Source organism: Actinia tenebrosa, unplaced genomic scaffold, assembly GCF_029948245.1.
Source record: "Actinia tenebrosa isolate PJP-AT-01 unplaced genomic scaffold, QUT_ActTen_1.0 PGA_scaffold12__29_contigs__length_12842862, whole genome shotgun sequence".
NCBI lineage: Eukaryota > Metazoa > Cnidaria > Anthozoa > Actiniaria > Actiniidae > Actinia > Actinia tenebrosa.
In genome coordinates, this window is record NW_028292572.1 from 1,929,983 (window position 1) to 1,949,299 (window position 19,317).

Here is a 19,317-nt window from a genome sequence, read left to right on the forward strand (position 1 = left end):
AGACGAGCTTAACTACATGTAAACGAATTAGAATGGGACGAAATCCATAATTTCTTATTTTACGAAAAGGAAAATGAAATATCAAAAGTTTAAAAATGGGGCAAATTTTAGAATGGATAAAAGGGCCTTTAATATTGATCTTAAGCGATTTTCTGATCGCCCATTTTTAACAGTAAGTACTTCATGTAAGGTTGATAATCAGCTCGTAGTGGACCATTAAGTTCAGTAACATCATTATAGTTGAATCGATCTATCAGTTGAAATTCATTTCAAAGAATATATATATATAAAAAGGAATGTTTTGATAAAATATTGAATGTTTTGGAGAGCAATAATAAGAGAAAAAAAATGGTTCTGCATCTAAAATTATCTATGGTTACTTACCTAAATATTGGACAAGGAAGTCAAACAGTATTGCATCGTACCACGAATGTCGAGAAGAATTGTACTCTTCGTAAATTAACTATATATATATATATAGATTTTTTTAAATGGCGTTTGCATGTCTCGTGTGCGAAGTTTGGTAAATATAAATGTGATATTCATTACTGCCGCTCCTCAGTATCGTAACAGCTGTATCCTCCTCGTATCGTCTAATTAGAATAACAAATTAGCCATCGTACTGGGGGTTACTTGTACTTCTTATACTACTGTGTGTCTATCGCACATTATCATACAATGAAGTGGTATATTATTTACTTAAAACCATATTTTTGACAATATACAATAAAAGGATATAAACAGTTGTCGTTGCATCAATTCATCTTCGTTTTAGAGCATCTTTTTTTTTTGTACCAGTAGATTAATTCCAAAAACACAAAAAAATGGCAACTCGATTGATGAAGTCTTCATCGAAATATGCAGCACGTTTCCTTTCTCAAATCAGTGTCACTAAAAGTCATTTCCAAACTAGAAGGCTGACAACAATTTTCCTGTTTATTAAAGAATGTCTATCTGCCGACATAGTCGTTTCTTTGTTGTAGATATTTATCGGCGGTGGCTCAACTATCATATTATATCCCAAAGATCCGCCAATGACAGTAAGACGCCATGTTCGTTACTGAGTCAATTCGCAAAAACAATTCACGATTGCATTTAGAACAGAATTAATTAAGCGCAAGTAATGACTCTAACATATGTTAGTTTTACAGCAATCACAGCAGTAAACCACATCTAACTTCTAACCTCTTGTACACCGACCAGCGATTCTTTCGACCACTTTTTGTATATTTGGTCGTTTAGTTCTACCTTCTTGTATAGCGACCAGCGACCACTTTTTGTATACCAGGTATACTGTATATTATTTTTTCTTTCGACCAATGTTTCGCTACTGCAAGGCTTCATTTTTGTTCATGAATCCAACACCATCAAAATGCTCAATCCTATTTTCTTTTCTTTTTTAATAATAAGAAAAATACAAATATTTGGCGTTTTCGACTCTATCTACATCAAACAAAAGAAATAGGGCGTGGTTGGTTCTTAAGCCTGCGACGCTCGGTCTTGAATTTCAATGTCAAGAAACGCCCTAGCGTTTTAACCTTTATTTATATCTCACATTTTAGTTTCACAGACAAGCCGGCTCACAAACCTTAAAAAATCTGCAAGTAGTTCAAACGTGCTTTAAAGTTCTAAATAAGTACTTTCCTTTAGCTGCTTCGAAAATAGCACATGTAGGGTCGATTAGTCTGGCATGAAAATTACATCATTATTGACTTAAAAATTAGATAAATTTCATATATGCTTTTTGTCTAAATACTTGAAAATATTCCTATCGAGTATTGTATATATTTGCAGATAAGTCAGTTCTGCAACAATGTTCATTTATGCAAGTATATTCTGGTAGCTGGATGCTAATAATAATAATAATCTTATATATATCGAGGCTACCGACGTCACAAAGTGATTTACAGAGCGTTCCTTCCCAAAACGCTGGATGCTGGTCGACATCTTAAAGTTTCACTATTAAACCACCTTGACTTGAGCACCCAGAAGTACTAAAACCTCTTTGTTGTCCTCAACTAATCCACTTACGACAGATTCAATATTTAAACAATATTAGTTCCTTTGATAAGTCTATATAAATAGAACCTTTACGTTGAAGTAAGGAGACTTTGATCTTGCCGCCATAGTCTGAATTGACTAGATTAAAATTATACAAAGGAAACAAAAAAGGATGTCGAATCAGACAGATCTTCTGATGGATTCTTTTTTTCCATTACTGTTAAGCTTCAACTTGGACAGTAACAAAAATGAGACTGTGTTTTTCGAGCAGTAAGGTGTATGGAGTACCCACTTTTTATATAGTATACTAAAGTACCAACTTGTTTTTTTCCTTGTTGATAGATGATTTGTATAAGCCACCCCCTCCCCCCCTCAAAAAATAAAAAAATAAAATAAAATAAAAAAAAGAAAGAGCAAAGGAAACCAGCATCGTAAAAAAATAAAATTATTGACTTGAAAACCTTTAAACGTGCCATTGTTACAGATGTTTGCCGTAATAATCGATTAAATATTTGTTTAAACGTCAAAATTTTCCTCTTTTTTTTTTTCTTTCCTGGTTTAAACATTCTAATGATATTGTTTTTTGATTTTGCTCTTGTTCTCGCTTGTTTTATTTCCACAAAAAAACAAAAACAACAACAAAAAAACAAAAAACAACAACAACAACAACAACAACAACAACAACATGGCATTACCTTAATGAAAATTGTAGCTACGACGCAGGCGCACTGGTAGATTTAACAAAAATTTAAAATCGAGCGAACAATCTTGATAATAATGATGTAAAAATTTCATCTTTGTCGACAACAGTAAGATAATTATGCCTTAATAAATATGAAAGAAACTATCACGTGATGATTAAAAATATATATTCATAAATATGAATATGCAACTAAAAAAAATCTTTAAAAAATCTGTCTTAAGTCCTTCCAAAGCAGTTACTGATGTTAAGTATTATTACTAACAAGGAAAAGTCTTATGTTAGATAATAATTATCTATCGTATTAGCTTTTAATGATAAATTAATAACTGCTGGAGTAAGACTGACACGTGCAATTTCCAAGTGTTATTATGTCTATTTATTCAACGATTATTAACGATTAATATTGTACGTCGTGATTATTACTTTTAAAACTACACCCACTCTTTACTCAGGATATTTATAAACTTTTATATTAAATTAGTTTCATATGAGGACAGTAATAAATTCTATTTACGTAGAGTATTGATTAAATCAAATTATTGAATCCAATTAATGATGAGTATTTTGTACAGGTTTAGAATGAAATTTTATTTTTTTTAATCAACTTTAATTTTACCTTTTAGGCTTCTCTGCTCTGCTCTGCTCTGCTCTGCTCTGCTCTGCTCTGCTCTGCTCTGCTCTGCTCTGCTCTGCTCTGCTCTGCTCTGCTCTGCTCTGCTCTTCTCTTCTCTTCTCTTCTCTTCTCTTCTCTTCTCTTCTCTTCTCTTCTCTTCTCTTCTCTTCTCTTCTCTTCTCTTCCCCTCTTTCCCTTTTTCCCTCTTAATCTGTTCCGTCTTTTTATCCACTTATTTCCTGTCTTTTTTAATCCTCATTTTATTTCTTTATAAGTAATAGAGGGAAAAAGGAAAGAAATAACTGCTATCCCATTTCCTCTAAATGAGAACTAAAAATTAGTTGTTCGGTTGTGGTATTTTGGCATAGGGCTAAAGGGTTGCTGTATTTCCCACAGCGAGATTATATTCGTCACTGAGTCTTCTATTACCGACACTGAGGCCGTGAAAATCAAACAAGTACGCGCTCTTTAGAATACTAACCCGGTTGAATGCATTCTTACTTCATACTCGCCTTAATTCCATTATAATTGGAATAATTCACTGCATTAAAAGGGTGTGGTTGCAAAATCAATCAATATCAGTTGCACAAAATATTTTTCAGAGTCTGAAATACGAAAATAAGAGTTTATTCAGTATATTCAGCTTGTCTTATATTTCGTAATAAAGCTAAGGACTAATTCAGTCATATTTTAGTATTGTATGTCAAGATCACGTTTTTTGAAGATAAGCACTTATCCTTCCAGGCCAGCCGTCTGGACCTTAATCTAGCAAACACTTATCATTAATAGTCGATCGGCTGTTAAACCTTCTCTCCTCATTTCCAGATAGCAATAAACTTCCTGGCTAAAATAAGAGACTCAGTCTGGCATTTTGGCTCAGGAAAAATTGCTCTTAAAATCTGTATACGTTTCATGTATATTTTAAAATATTTCAAAAAAGAGAAGAAAAATAAGAGCTCGAGGGAACTGAATTAAGCTATTTTGTATCGGGCGGTGCCTTTCTAAAGCAGCTTTTTCTACAGAGATTTTCTATGAACCAATGCGAATATTTTCAAGATTATAATACACTCAACAAAAATACTCGATTCTGATTGGACAAGAGGAGTACAATTAAATCCCAAATTGTACTCTGTAGAGTCCCAATAGACCTCTTCGACTCTGACGTAATGTTTTCCCATTTCAGACCACGTGTCATTCCCTAGAGTATCATTTCTTTGTTTGAGGTTTGCGGTCGGTTGCACACGAGAAGACACATGAATATGGATACAGCTCAAACAAAGAATCTTATTCTCAAGGGAATGATACGTGGTATGAAATGGGAAAAACATTACCCCAAGCCGAAGAGGTCTCATTACCCAAAGCGCACAAACTTCACGTACAATTCTGAATTTTGAGATACTCGTGGTGTTTTGAAAGTTCGCCTAAAGGCTAGTCCAATTTTGGAAACTTTCAAAACATCACTCGTACCTATAAATTCCGAATCGTACTCGAGATCGTGCGATTTCCTATACTAATAACTAAATTGTTTTCCACCACGTGGCGTTATAATAACATTCAGTCCCAACAGCGAGTCAAGTTTAATTTCCAACCCATAATGCATTTCCACCTCCAATTTCATACACGGCGTTTCCAAGGTTACCAATGTGATCTAATCAATAGGGATAAACGAAATTCAATCTTTTTAACCGCTGATTTTCTTAATCAAATAGTGATGATGATATTTCGAATGCTGTCAGACTTGGTTAGATCTGATTTAGAGCAAGTATTCTACGCCTCTATTTTGAACGACCATCGGCCAGTTCTATTAAGCTATGACAATTGATGGGATGCAAGCATTTCTCCAAGAGAGTTAAAAGACAAAAACATGATGTCCAATGTGGTGCCGTTAACAATGGATGCTATAAAGAAATCTTTTGTTAAATGGTACCAACGTTCCCGCGACAGGTAGCGATGACGTAACGTGCAATCGAAGAATTCCAACATTTTGAATCTACTATTTTTGGGGCTTTTTTATTTTATTTAAATATCTTTTGGCATTTTTTCTGATATGTGAAAGACAAGGACTATGAATAATCTGTTTAAAATAAAAGATAAAGTATTTGATTTGTTTTTTTGTTATTTGAAATCTTCTTCTGGTTATTGTAATTCAAGGAGATTAATCGAGCTCCATTTTTTTAAAAGGAACTTTCTCAGACACCATTTCTTTTCTGCTCACAACAATAATCACCATCTTCAATGGCGTTTTTTAGAATAAAACCGAACCAATACAATACTTGAACTGTTTGTTTCTGACTTACGAATACATTTTCTCACAATTACTAGCTAGTCTTTTAAGTAAGCGCATCGCTTTTTAAGATTCTAAACTAAATAATACTTTGTCATTTTAGATGATAAAAATAACTTAAAATCAAGAAAGATAAAATAATTTCAGATTTCTTTTAAGATCAAACCAGACTTGAATCAAGTAGAATCGTAAAGGAGTGTTACGTATTTTTTAAAGTTTTAACCCTGACAAATTAAAGCAATGTAACGACTTACCAGAATCTGACATCCAAAGCTTGCTTGGTCAAAGATAACCAATTCAATCGGAAATTTCTTCAACATTGGATTTTTATAGATCTAGAGACAATGGTGTCGGCTCTGATTGTAAATCCACTATTTGCTGATAAAGGCTTTCCCCGGTTTGTTCAGTTTAATCAAAGAGGAATCAGAAGAGATTAAACATCACGTGACAAACCAAAACTCCAAGTCATCATTTCAGGGATTTTCAATATTTTTTTCACACCCATTTGAAATTTGCCGTCTGAAAAAGAAAAAATATATATATTTAAAAAAATACAATGACTGCGCTCAATGAATGAAAATTTTGGCAACGAATGAATTCAGAATTATTTGTTTTAGAGTTTCACAAGTAATGTGCATTCTTTTTTGATGTAATTACGTGCGCAAGGCAATTCTTGCATGGCGTACAGTAGTATTTGATAAGCAAACCTTATATATTTTTTTGATCTTAACGACTCACCTGATAATCGATTAATACTTTTTGTAATCGCTCTTCCATCTTTTGGGGCTTCTTCAAAACAAACCAAAGTTTATCCAATTTTGAAGACTTTAATTGAATTATGGTTCATCTAATTGCAAATCAGCTTTCGCAGTGGACGTTTGTTTATTTAAAACAGAGCAAGGTCAAATCACAATTGACAATATTCAGTTCTAGAAGTTAGTAGAACGTTGAACGTAATTGCTTGTAATATTGCTTGAAGGTGTTGAACGTGCTTGGAGAGAAGACTCGTCTTGTAATGGGAATTCCTGCTGAAGCAGTGCAGTTGAAATACGAGGAGACATTGACCTGAAAGTGCCAGTTCTTGAGTCGTAATCTCTTAAGATCGTTTATATCTTCCGAATATTTAACTATACAAAATAACTACCTTAATGATCGTTTAGTGTTTTTGAAATAAATTAGATTAATTCTAACGCAACCGTTTTAATTATTTTTCCTCTTTCACCGCAATAGATAACTTAATTATTCGTTCATTCATACATTTCCCTACTCTATCTGTCCAACTTGCTCATTCTATTTATCCGTCATGCCACACCCCTATTCCATCCCATTTCCCCATTTTATCTTGCCAAATTGCTAACTCTATCTATCAAAGCCACAACCATTTCCTATTCAACTACCCCTCCTATTATCATTCCATCTTCCCGTCATTGATCCAACCACCCAGCATTCTACCTTTTCAGTTTCATCTCATCCCATTTCACCCATTTGCAAATCCTTTCGTTCCTTCTCCCTTTCGTTTCGTTTTTTCCTTTCCTTTTCCTCCTGGCTTTTTCTTTGCCTTAGATCAATGCATACCTTAAGAGTAGACTCCGTCTTGTCACATGACGTCTTGATCATCCATAACTTAATATTAATAAACAACTCCTCGTCAATAGGTTGCTATCAATAGACGTCACTTCCGGTAATAGCTCTTTTTTGATGGCTTGTAGAATCTTGGAGGTTGTTTTGATCTCTTGCTTTCTGGTTTCATGTCGTAGAAATAGTCAAAAACAATAGTTTGAGGACTTATTTTGATATGTTTTGACTTAACATCCGCTAGTTGCCCCTCAGTCAATCGCTTGTTTGCCCCCCACGGTGAACTCCAAAAAGTCACGTGATTGATAGTAAGCATTATCCAAGTCACCCACAGCCCATAGTCGATGCCCGCAAAGATCTCTTGGGTAATATAAGCCAATACACCAGAAAACATCTGCACAAATTGCATTTTCTGAAACAGAAAAAAAGAAGAGATCAGAGCAAAACAACAAGCCACTAGGAATATTTAAGTGACAAAGAATGAGGCAAACATTGAGGCCTTACTATTTAAAAAAAAAATTATGATTATGAAATCATCAAATATACACCATTTTATGCTCGTCTGGCATTAACTCAAATGTACTGTACAGATGCTATATATTTTCGTATACTTGAATATTAATTAACTCGCGTGAATGTAATCATGTTTGACTGATTTTAAAACAAGTATGCTAAACTTATTAAAGACAGCGCGGATTACACAAGTCGGAAAATGTGATTTATAAGCTCTGACTAACCTGTTAACATAGTATAAGGGTCGATATAGACTAAAGTCAACTGGAAATGTCGGCAGTACTAGGCTAAAACACTTTAATAAGTCGGTATAGGAGCATTAAAGCCTGCACGTTTGAGCCGAATGAGTGATTATGCTAATCAAAGGTAAAAGGAATTTACACAGGCAACCCAAAATAGTGAAGTTACAGAGCTGACAAATGATTTAGTTGTTTGTGGGCCACTTTGGAAACCAGTCCTTATTGCTGTATTTACTATGTTGATGATGAAGGTGAAGATGATGAGGATTATGATGATTATGATGCCGATAATGCTGCTGCTGCTGGTGATTATGATGATGGTGATGATGATGATGATGATGATGATGAAGGTGGTGATGATGATGATGATTATGATGATGATTATGATGCCGATAATGCTGCTGCTGCTGATGATTATGATGGTGGTGATGATGGTGATGATGATGATGAAGGTGGTGATGATGATGATGATTATGATGCTGATAATGCTGCTGCTGATAATGGTGATGATGATGGTGGTGATGATGATGATGGCGATGATGATGCCGATGATGCTGATGCTGATGCTGCTGATGAAAATGTATATTATTTTTGTTTGTGACCAAATCAAATCGGGGGATCTCCTGCTTGATATACAGAATGCCTTTTCTTTTCGAAATCCCCACCCCCCCCCCCCCACCAAAAAATCTACCAAAGTGCAGAATTTATGGACGTTCATGGGCATTGTTCGCGCGCTTTCTACGTATGAGTTTAGTACGTGAGCTCTCGTCGTTTTAACGTCAATTCAATGTTTTGATAAGCAAAATATCATTAAAATTTCTGTAGTCTTTTATAGCTCCAAAACGAAGTCGGAGACTCCCTTTTTTTAGTTCTTTAAAAGTGATTTGTAATACCCAACTAACAAAAGTTATGAAATCTGACGACGGGAAATCGAAAAATCGAAATCGATCGAAATCTAAATTGAAATAGACCTACCTATATACCTTGGGTGCATCGTTTTCCCATTTCAGACCACGTGTCATTCTCTTGAGAATAAGATTATGTGTCTGAGTTGTATCCATATTCATGTGTCTTCTTATGCTCAACCGTTAAGCAACGAAATGATACTCAAGGGAATGACATGTGCTCTGAAATAAGGAAAACATTACGCGCAAAGTAAAGAGTTCTATTACATATTTTGCGCATAATTGGAATAGAATTTCACGTAATGTGAAAGCTCCAAGTCCGCACTTGAAGCACAATAACATTTTATATTTCTAATTTTAATATTTGAAAAATGGGACCGATCGATTTATTTTTCAGTAAAATACGGCTTATTTTCGACAGCTTTCTATGTATACGTTGTTCACACGTTTTTGCCGTAAAATGGGTGAACTTCCACTCATTCTGACGGCTAAACGAATGCGGTGACCCCCCTTTTTTATTGAGTAATCCAGTACCGCTCGAAAGCTGGATTTTCATTGCTCCCTAAGTACAGTACCGCTTTTGTAAGGTTAGGTTTAGTGCTATTGTTTGGATGACCAATCTATTGTTTTTTAATCCAATCATGTAACTCGTTCCGGGCGGTACGGGCTGGCTCTTTTTATGTGCTCATTTTGCATCTAGTGTGATGTTCTTCCATCATTCAAATTTAATGTCCCACAAGCTGAACAAATTAGCTAGAATATCCGACAATTTAAATTTCTGATCGCGTAAATTAAAAAAAAAATGTTTTTTCTTTTTTAATTTTACAACCACCACTCCCCATACGGGGCTGTTCCGTGACGTTCCCTCCACACGCACTACCACTACATTCTATATTTACAACATATAACACTCAACTCACATGTACATCTTAATCTTCGTACTCTTCTGGTACTCTTTAAAAGATCTGATGCTGCGTAGTTGTTTGTGGGACAAGATTGTAATTCCACTGGGAAAACTGCTGCAACGGTTATATTGGTTCATTATAGTCTGAATCGGAACTATGAATTCGTATCAATCACAAGACTGGTTGCGTGTATCCAGAGACTAATGAACAATGCGGGGGAAAAGACTATTCATTTTAAACTGCAAAAAACATTTTATTTTTATTTAAAATTTGTACAAAGGAGAAAATTTAAATTGTTTTTAGGAAGGATTGAATTGTGTTGAAATGCTTTTAGCAGTAATTGACTGTATTGAATATACACCTACAATTACTAGAAAAGGAATATATATATATATATATATATATAGATACATAAAAAAAACCACACTGGTGCGAACTTTACAAAGTATCCTTGGCATAAATTTGACTGTACAGAACATTCTAAATATTGATTCATCTTTTTTCTTGTATTCCAGTCCGATTTATATATTTGTTTATAGGTCTATAAAATTTCAATTCTACTTTGGGGTAGCATCAAGAAAATTCACTATATATATACGACAAGCCGTTAGTTCCTGCTACAACAGAAGTTATTGAGCATCATCCCTTCGAAGGTTGGTCCACTACACCGGCCCATACACGCAAACACCTAAGGAATAGTCTCTGTTTTCGCTGACCCCAAAAAGGTAAGAACTATAAAGCCTTTTTTAGACCTGAATCCAAACTTGTTATGCTTAAGGTGGCAGGATACTATTGAGAAAAATTCATGAAAACGTTTTTGAATCACGATTTCTTTCTTCAAATTTAATGCTGATTTCGATAATTTTCTGGAAAGTAACAAAAAAAGAGTTTCCCGAGGTCGTTTTTGAGATATTCATACTTGAACACAAAGCGTATTAACAAGTTTTATGATAAAATTATGAATATAATAATATTTAAAAATAAAATTATGAAGGTTGTTTGCGGTCTTAAGTGGTGTTAGTGCTTGCGCACACCGTGGGCTCAAATAATGGCTTCATCGTTGTTGCATAAGAGCGTTCGCAGTTGCTTCATTTAAAATAATAAACTTTATGTTATGTGGGTTACAAATACCACATTATAAGGCTGGTTGGGATCTCTCTCGATTAGTTATTATTAGGTATTATTAGCTCTTTAATATTGAACGATGAGAAACAAATATAGTAAAATAAATATGGCCCAGTTTTGACCACAATTAGAAGTAAACATTATAATAATGATGCTAAAATAGTTTAACTAAAAACCAGAATAAAAACGAGAAGTTGATTTTGGACGTAAAAGAAAAGAATGGCAAAGGAAGAGGCTTATATCCTTCCTAACATTACGGCAAGCAATCGGACAAACAGGCCGGCATTGCTTATATAACGCTAAAACGAACGCCCATCTTTGAAAAGACCGGATTTGGCTGATCTGGACTGATCTTAGTCAGGGCACGGCTATCTCACAGATCGAACCCTTAAACAAAATCTGCATTAATCTTAGTCAATGCATGGTTAGCTCAGAGATCGAACCCTTAAGCAACCTCTACGCCTCCTGTTCATAAGCTTGCAGCCGAACTCAGTTTTTCTGCTTTCTTTCTTTCTCTCCTCTCATTCATTTCGTTACTTTTTAGATATGTGTTTCACATTGTTTGACAGCTGTGCTGCCTATAAACTTTCCAAGATTTGCTCCCTCGGCATCCCATAATTTCTGTCCGTCCGTCCGTCCGTGCATCCATCGTTGTCTTTACTACTAGGTTATGATTTAACTAGGGGAAGGAGTGTTTTGTTGTGGTCATACCAAGCTGAAAAGATCTAAAATAAAGCGTGACTATTTTTTTATGTCTCCATAGAAACCGTTAATTGAGGAAGCCATTTAATGGAATGACCAGCTTTCTTATATTAATTTTCAAATTATCAACTGTATTGAAGTTAAATGGAATCGTAGGCTGCTTTAATTGAACATAGCGGGGTATAAAATCGAGAACGGAACAAAAAATAGATGCAAAATAGCGCGCTCGATGCATTGTATTGATTTGAACATCATGATTGCACGCAATCAACGACATAATGTTTGATATTGAATATCGTGAAACATCTCTGATTAGTCATTTAACTACTTACATCTGAAATCAACGCGGAAACTGGGAGCAAAATAAGGTAAACATAACGTATTAGTATAAGTTGAGTATTAAATAAACGATTCTCTAAGTACCCACAGGGAAAAAAATCACCTGTTATTGTTTTCCCGACAATTTTTTTTTTTCGTATTAGAAAACTATCTCTGAGACGGTCTAGGTGATGCCGTGTCGTGCTCGTAGATCGAACTCAAATGGAATTATTGTTATATTTGTTTTCTCTAGCATATATTCATAGAAATATATTATTCGATATAAAATATGTCATTATGGAAAGAAATTATTCTCATGAAATAAGACGTTAGAATACATCTGAGCTCCAGATGGAATTAAAGCCGTAAAATACTGCTGGAGAACAATAAATAAAGAACACTATATTATTTTCATTTTATCCTAATATTTTCAGAATGAAAAAAAGGAAGAATTTTTTTTCCTAGTTTGTTGGAACTGGTTTGGTTTAGATTTAACGTAGACAGGTCGAGGATGCTATTTTCTTTGTATACGTATTTTAGCTGAAGAAACCAAGTTGTGGTCAGCCAAGCTTCGAAACCCGAGCAGTTGATACACTACGAGCATGCGCACTAACATGATTTAAAAATTAACTTTTTTTTTTGTAATTTCGCTAAAACGACTGAATTATTACTTGGTCTATGGCAATAATATTATTGTAGCATAAAATTAGTTCGATTTATCCTTTATTAATTAATGCTGAGATATATATCTGAAATGGTTTATGACTGATGTTAAGCAGTTTTCGTGTTCTTTTTGTTTCCGCAGTCAGCGCTAGTATTCTACTAGTTATCACCACTTCTTTTTGTTTGGTTTGTTTTACGAGGAAATCTTGATTCAAAGTTGTTTAAACAATCGACCTTTTAATTTCCTTCGATAGAGTTTTAATTTAGCAAATGATTTTGTATTCTAGACCTGTTAGTTCTGTCGTTAGTTATTGCATGGGCTGGAAGTCAAGCATCTTATGGTTTTTATCAACAACCTTCTTGCATTCCACTCGTCTGCTCGTCTACGAGGCTTGTTTCAGTGTTCGTTTGCTTGTTTTTGTATAAAATAAAATAAACAAACCACATAAACCAGGCATTACATTTTTCCTGCCTTATTTTTATTTACATTTGGTTGTTCTGTTATCATATCTATAAATGATCCATCACAGTGCAGGGGCGTGGGAGCATAATTTTTGTTGTGGTGGCTAAAAAGAAAATTAAGTTGTATTTAAAAAATAGAAAGAGTGCGTCTGCTGCGGGTATGCGTCAAGCTTCTATTAATTATTTTTGAACATATAAGAACTTAGTTTCATAATTATGAATATTTCAGCATTTTTACAAATGGTAAATTTGAAAAATTATTCCCAAAAAGTGGCTCCTACGTCCCTGCAGTGAGCTAGTTTTATCTTAAGGAAAGTGTGATGAGTTTTTGCCCATTAACTAATTATACCAGTAATTTTTAATGCGTCGAATCCATTAGGGCAAATATTATCAAGCATTTTATCTACTGATCCAGTTCCTAAGTAAAAGCTTGACCCTTAAAGGTTGTTGTTTCATCTCGTTATTTTCGTGACAATTTCTTAATATCAATAGTCTAGACACCTGCAGGATTTCATGCCTTTTGAAGACAGGAAATGGAGCAGGATTAATCACTGGTTAAAGGAGCTTTTGAGATTCCATGGTCACATGAATGAAACGAAGCTGAGTCATAAGATGTTCGCAATCGATGTTACTCTAAGGCCTTGGCTAAACAAGGAAACATGACATTGTTTCCAGAAACATGTTTACCGCGCGCATGTTTCCTCGATGTTTCCGAAATGCGAAACATTGCTGCGTGCAACAAATTTTGCTTCCAAGACGCAAAAAATGTTTTTGCTGTGCGACAGAAACATTTCATGTTTTCAAGAGGCATGGAAACATTGTTTCCCGATGTTTCCTGACAGTTTTGCCACATTTAGGAAACATTTAGAGAAACATGTTTCTGGAAACATATTTCCTCGTTTAGCCAGGGCCCAATACTCTCCGCAAACTGGCATTCGTTTCAAGGTCGCATATGGAATACAAAAACAGACCTCAAATTCGTATAGAGAAATGCGATCATTATGATAGAATTACTATACATTAAGAGAGAATTATTTTCGTATTCAAGCAGTGAGCGCCAAAAACTATTTTCTTGAAGAAAGGCTGTTGTACAAGGCTAAAATCTTGTTATTCAGAAAGTTTAACATGTTTGGAAGTGGAGGTAGCCGATGAAAGTGGAATCAAAGTTTTAACCCAAAGCAAAAATTTTATTCGAAAACGAGGTTTAGGCCTTAATGTCTTAATGCTTCGCAAAACTTTAAAAGCAACGTAGAATCTTTTAGTGTTGTATCGGCATAACGTTATCAATGTCTAATCATTAGACGATTTAACGGCAAACCATAGCAATAGATCTGGGTTTGCTTTATCTTGACAAACACTATAAGCCAAGAATCTATAGCAACTATTCAGTAAGTTTTTACACCAACATAAAATGTGATGCAGCTAAAGGCAGCCTTAGCACTGTCGTTGACAATTATCATAGATTTGTCTTAATAATTTCAATCACAATGGACTGAACACCTCGAGTTCTTGGTTATCCATCTTTACTGTCTGCTTCAAATTTTCTGCAATTTTATATATTTGTAAGCTGTCTACCTAGGCTAGCCCGCAAAGGTTATTGTAAACAGCCTGCATCCTCAAACAAGTTAAAATTCGATATATGCAAAATATTTGTAAGTTGAAATGATGCCAAATAAAAATCTTGTCTTGTCTTGTCTTGTCTTGTCTTGTCTTGTCTTGTCTTGTCTTGTCTTGTCTTGTCTTGTCTTGTCTTGTCTTGTCTTGTCTTACCTATTAATAACCCGCTGATACCTATATAATAGTTCACTTAACTCTCACGTAATGCGACAAAGTGCAAAGAGAAAGGAATAACTAACTACTTAGCATCTTATGATAATAATAATAATACTTCATTTATATAGCGCCGATTCCATGAAAATGTCCAAAAGCGCTATCTTGTTGATAGTCCTCAGTGAAAATCAACCAAAAACAGTTTTGCCGGATACTTGTGGGACGTTTTAAGCCATGATAAGACAAAATTATCCCAGATGTCTACAAAAGCAATCCATGGTCTATTGCTGAAACACTCGATTTTTTAATATTTAAAGAGGAACTTTTTTCAATAATAATAATATAGCGCCAAAGACTAGACTTTCGTATGGGTTTTGATCCCAATTTTCGTTTTGAGTAAACACTCAAAAGCTTTTTTAAACAGTTAGAAACTGATGTACTTTGATAAAATGCCTGTTTGAAGCGGTATTTTCAATTGTACGAATTAAAGATGTTTTGTTGCGTTTGTGTTAGAATGTTGCTTTGTAGGGCTTTTTTATAGAAAATATATGGGAAATAAGCAAATGAAGGCTTAAACACATTTTCGAATAACATTTTTGCTATGGGTTAACACTTTGATTCCACTTTCATTGGTCATCTCCTCTTCCAAACAAGTTAAACTTTCTGAATAACAAGATTTTAGCCTTGTACAACAGCCTTTCTTCAAGAAAATAGTTTTCGGCGCTCACTGCTTGAATACAAAAAGAATCAGTCTCTCTTAATGTATTCCGTATCTACGGGTCAATTTTTAGCCTTAAAACTCAAAATCTTTTTATGACCAGTAGGTGAAAGATAATGGTAGCAATCTTTTGGTCTTTAAGCCTGTTTTATTCACTAGCGGAAGAGGGATTTTCACAGATAACTAAAACAAGTCAATATTTACAAAGAACTTTGAACAGGTGGAAAGATAAGTATCTTTAGTGTTCCTATTTAAGAGCATCACTGTGCTATATAAGATACAAAGTATGGTTAAGTCTTTACTGTGAAGAAGTTCGCTTCTCAGGACTTGGTTAACGTCTTGATCAGTTAAAACTAAAACTACTATCGAAGATAACTTATTCTATATAAATCAGGTAATATCATAACTCTAATACCTATAATAATAATAATAATAATAATAATAATAATAATAATAATAATAATAATACCTATATAGAATCTATACTATCGTATCAATTATGTGTTGAATATTTATTTCAATTGAATAGTTATGTAAAATATTTTCTCAATATCGGGGATAAAATAATGCCTTCGTTATATTTTTGCTAATTAAATTGCGAATTAATTGAGCAATAATTAAAGATGCCCGTCCTGATTATTTCAATCGTACACTTCATATTGCCGCACGATCCCGAACCTAGAAACATGAGTGCTATATACATGATAACTGTGTGTATATGGGAGTTCAATTAATGGATAAATACTTTATTTCACTTGTTGCCCTAAGGCTGTATCTGTCATATATTTCCTTGGTTACTTATATTAAAGCACTTAAAAATGTGTATATGGCAAACAAAAGCGAGTGTGTTCCATTTGGTAGCTCTTGCCTCGAAGAAAAAGAAAAAGGAAAAAGTAGCTCTCTCATTCTAAATGGTATTGACATATTTGAACAAATAGTAAATTTTAGGCATTTATACGTAAACTATTCATGATAAAAAAGTGACTTTACTGTTTTTACACATTTAAATGGTCTTAACCTAGCTAGCTCCTTTCTCAGCTGAAGAAGACAACACAGCTGCAGTCGGAAGGTTATGTTTTTTTTAAATAAACCATTTAAACGCGTGAATATCGTTAAGTGTTTTTCTTTAGTTTGAACAAAGTTTGTGGTGCTTTGTGCAAAGGAAAGACAATAACGCACTTACCTTCTTTATTCCAACCCCAGTTATTATTTGTTTCTTTCCAGACGCTTTGTTCTTCTCTAAGAGCCAAGCACGATATCATTTATCTTCTAAAGGTAGGCTTGTGTAAAATATATCTTCTGGTATCTTGTTTCCGAATCGACAGTTACACAACAAGTAGTCCTGAAAGAGAAAGCTAAAAGTAAGATTATCTAGTTCGTAGTTATACGAGAGATTTGTAGATAGGCTGTTTGTTTGATTATTCAAAGGCAGTAATTGTTGAGAGGGATGGAGGGATGAAGGGATGGGGGGATGGAGGGATGGGATGGAGGGATGGAGGGATGGAGGGATGGAGGGATGGAGGGATGGAGGGATGAAGAGTCGTCGCCTTTGTCTTTCCAGCTTTCTTTTTTCATTTCCTCTTTAATCGGTCCCTGAATCGTTCTTGCTTAATGATTTGATAAATAGAATGCAGTCAAATCGTTTCAATGGGCTGATAAAAGCAACTCTTAAGCTTCCCACCTTCTCCTATAATTTAAGCGTTTTTTCCCCCTCAGTCATAACATAGAATTGTGATGATGTTTTACTGAAGATCCTAAAGATTGTTTCAAGAGGGCTGATAACAAAATTATTCAATTTCCTTCTCCTGCAATATAAGTACTATGAAATCGACCCAATATGTTTAATGTCTTTTTTAAAGAGTAGATTTAAAGTCCTGATATAAAGAATTAAACCTGTTAGTTAAGTGGATTTATAAAATATTTGGGATACTACGCGCGCTATGATTGGTCGAATACCATGTTTGATGAGAGTATCAAAACACGCTATCGTCATTTTTAATCTATTGCGCGCGCTCATTGGTCAGTTTGAATAAGACGGCACGTAGGGAGAATTTACTTAGACTTTGCTTTTTTTCGATCTTTTCGCGCGTTTGTTATTTTATAAAAAAGATCAAAAACAGTTTTCCGTGTTTGATACTCTGATCAAAACACGCGGGATGTTGAGAGAACACGAGAGGAGCGTAGGAAACCACGACGCGTAGCGGAGTCTTCGAGCGGCGAGGTAAATATTTTCCATATTCACTGAGCCTGAGGCGAATAATTGTTTTAGCATATACCAACTTGTGTACAGAGTAACTTATTTTTATATACAATAATTCAATAAAAACAAACAAACAGAAACTTTTAGTTTGCGTGACAAACTAATATTAACAAATATTATTTTTCGAATAATGAAACCATTAATGTAATCTAGGAGGGTAGACTTGAGGCGCTTTGACAGTAAAAAAAAAATTTTCCCAAACCATATTGGGATACCTCCAACAAATGTTTTCATACAAAATTTTAATTCTTCAAAATTCATGTCTTCGCAGTCTTTGGACTTAATCCCTTAACTCCACAGTTTTATTAATTTCAACATGCTTTTTCCAGCTATGGCAATTAAGAGAGAATTATTTTCGTATTCAAGCAGTGAGCGCCAAAAACTATTTTCTTGAAGAAAGGCTGTTGTACGAGGCTAAAATCTCGTTATTCAGAAAGTTTAACTTGTTTGGAAGCGGAGATGACCGATGAAAGTGGAATCAAAGTGTTAACCCAAAGCAAAAATATGAATCGAAAATGAGGCTTAGGCCTTCATTTGCTTATTTCCCATATATCTTCGATAGAAAAAGCCTGACAAAGCCACATTCTAACACAAATGCAACAAAACATCTTTGTACAATAAATACCGCTTCAAACAGGCATTTTATCATAGTACATCAGTTTCTAACTGTTTAAAAAAAGGTTTTGAGTGTTAACCTAAAACGAAAATTGGGATCAAAATTCATAGGAAAGTCTAGTTTTTGGCACTTATTGCCATTATTGCTCATTATTGAAAAATATATCCTCTTAATCGTCTTCTCTATGAGTTTTGGAATTACCTGATAAAAGCTCATTTGAGACTTTTAAAAATATATTCGTTTGGGACAATATTTGCATTATCCTTTTGTTAAAGTATTACTAAATAATTAATGCCCGTTCTTGGGCATTAACACTAATAATCTATACCATTATTTACTAGTCTGGTCTTCTTGCGTTGTATGTCTCTTATCTGAAGTCATTTTCTCAGTTCTCAAGGTAAGAAAGAATTATTTTTTTTTAGTTATAAATTTTGTATCAAATAACGGACGGATTTAGAATTAGACTGTCTAACATTAGTTGGAAATCATCAAACAAGACTCTCGGGTACTTTCCTGTAATGAAGATCTGAACATCTTTTGGTACTATAAATCATTTTAGCAAGCAGCAATACTGGTTTTTCCCAATATATTTTTGATACTTGTATATAATACAAATAAAAAGGGTCAAAGTTGATATATTAATATATATCTTTATTATTTTTTCTGAAGAAGGCCGAATGGCCGAAACGTTAAATACAATTTTTTGGAACAGTTAGAAGTTGCCTGTTTTCTCTTTTTACTTTTATATACAAGCATATTTCTATGAAGAGAACATACTGTTGAATTCTTTGGAATCCTTCTACTGGAAGTTCATTGTTGATCTACAATCTATATTCAAGTTTATATTTATTTATATATATGTATATGAAATAAGCAAGTCAAGCATTTTATATTCTATTCAAAATTATTAAAAATAACAAAATACCCAATTTTTTTCCCGCGTTT

At 34.1% G+C, this 19,317-nt stretch overlaps 1 protein-coding gene across 2 annotated transcripts in view; it reads left to right on the top strand.

Moving 5' to 3' along the window:
- The first annotated feature begins 15,833 nt into the window (after positions 1-15,833).
- LOC116289230 (histamine H2 receptor) overlaps positions 15,834-19,317 on the top strand; it is a 47,579-nt gene continuing 44,095 nt past the window's right edge. For both annotated transcript variants that reach the window (XM_089028549.1, XM_089028550.1), the window contains exons 1-3: positions 15,834-15,890; positions 16,721-16,771; positions 18,714-18,769. The gene's annotated coding sequence lies outside the window, so the exon portion shown is untranslated. The remainder of the gene's footprint in view (positions 15,891-16,720; positions 16,772-18,713; positions 18,770-19,317) is intronic.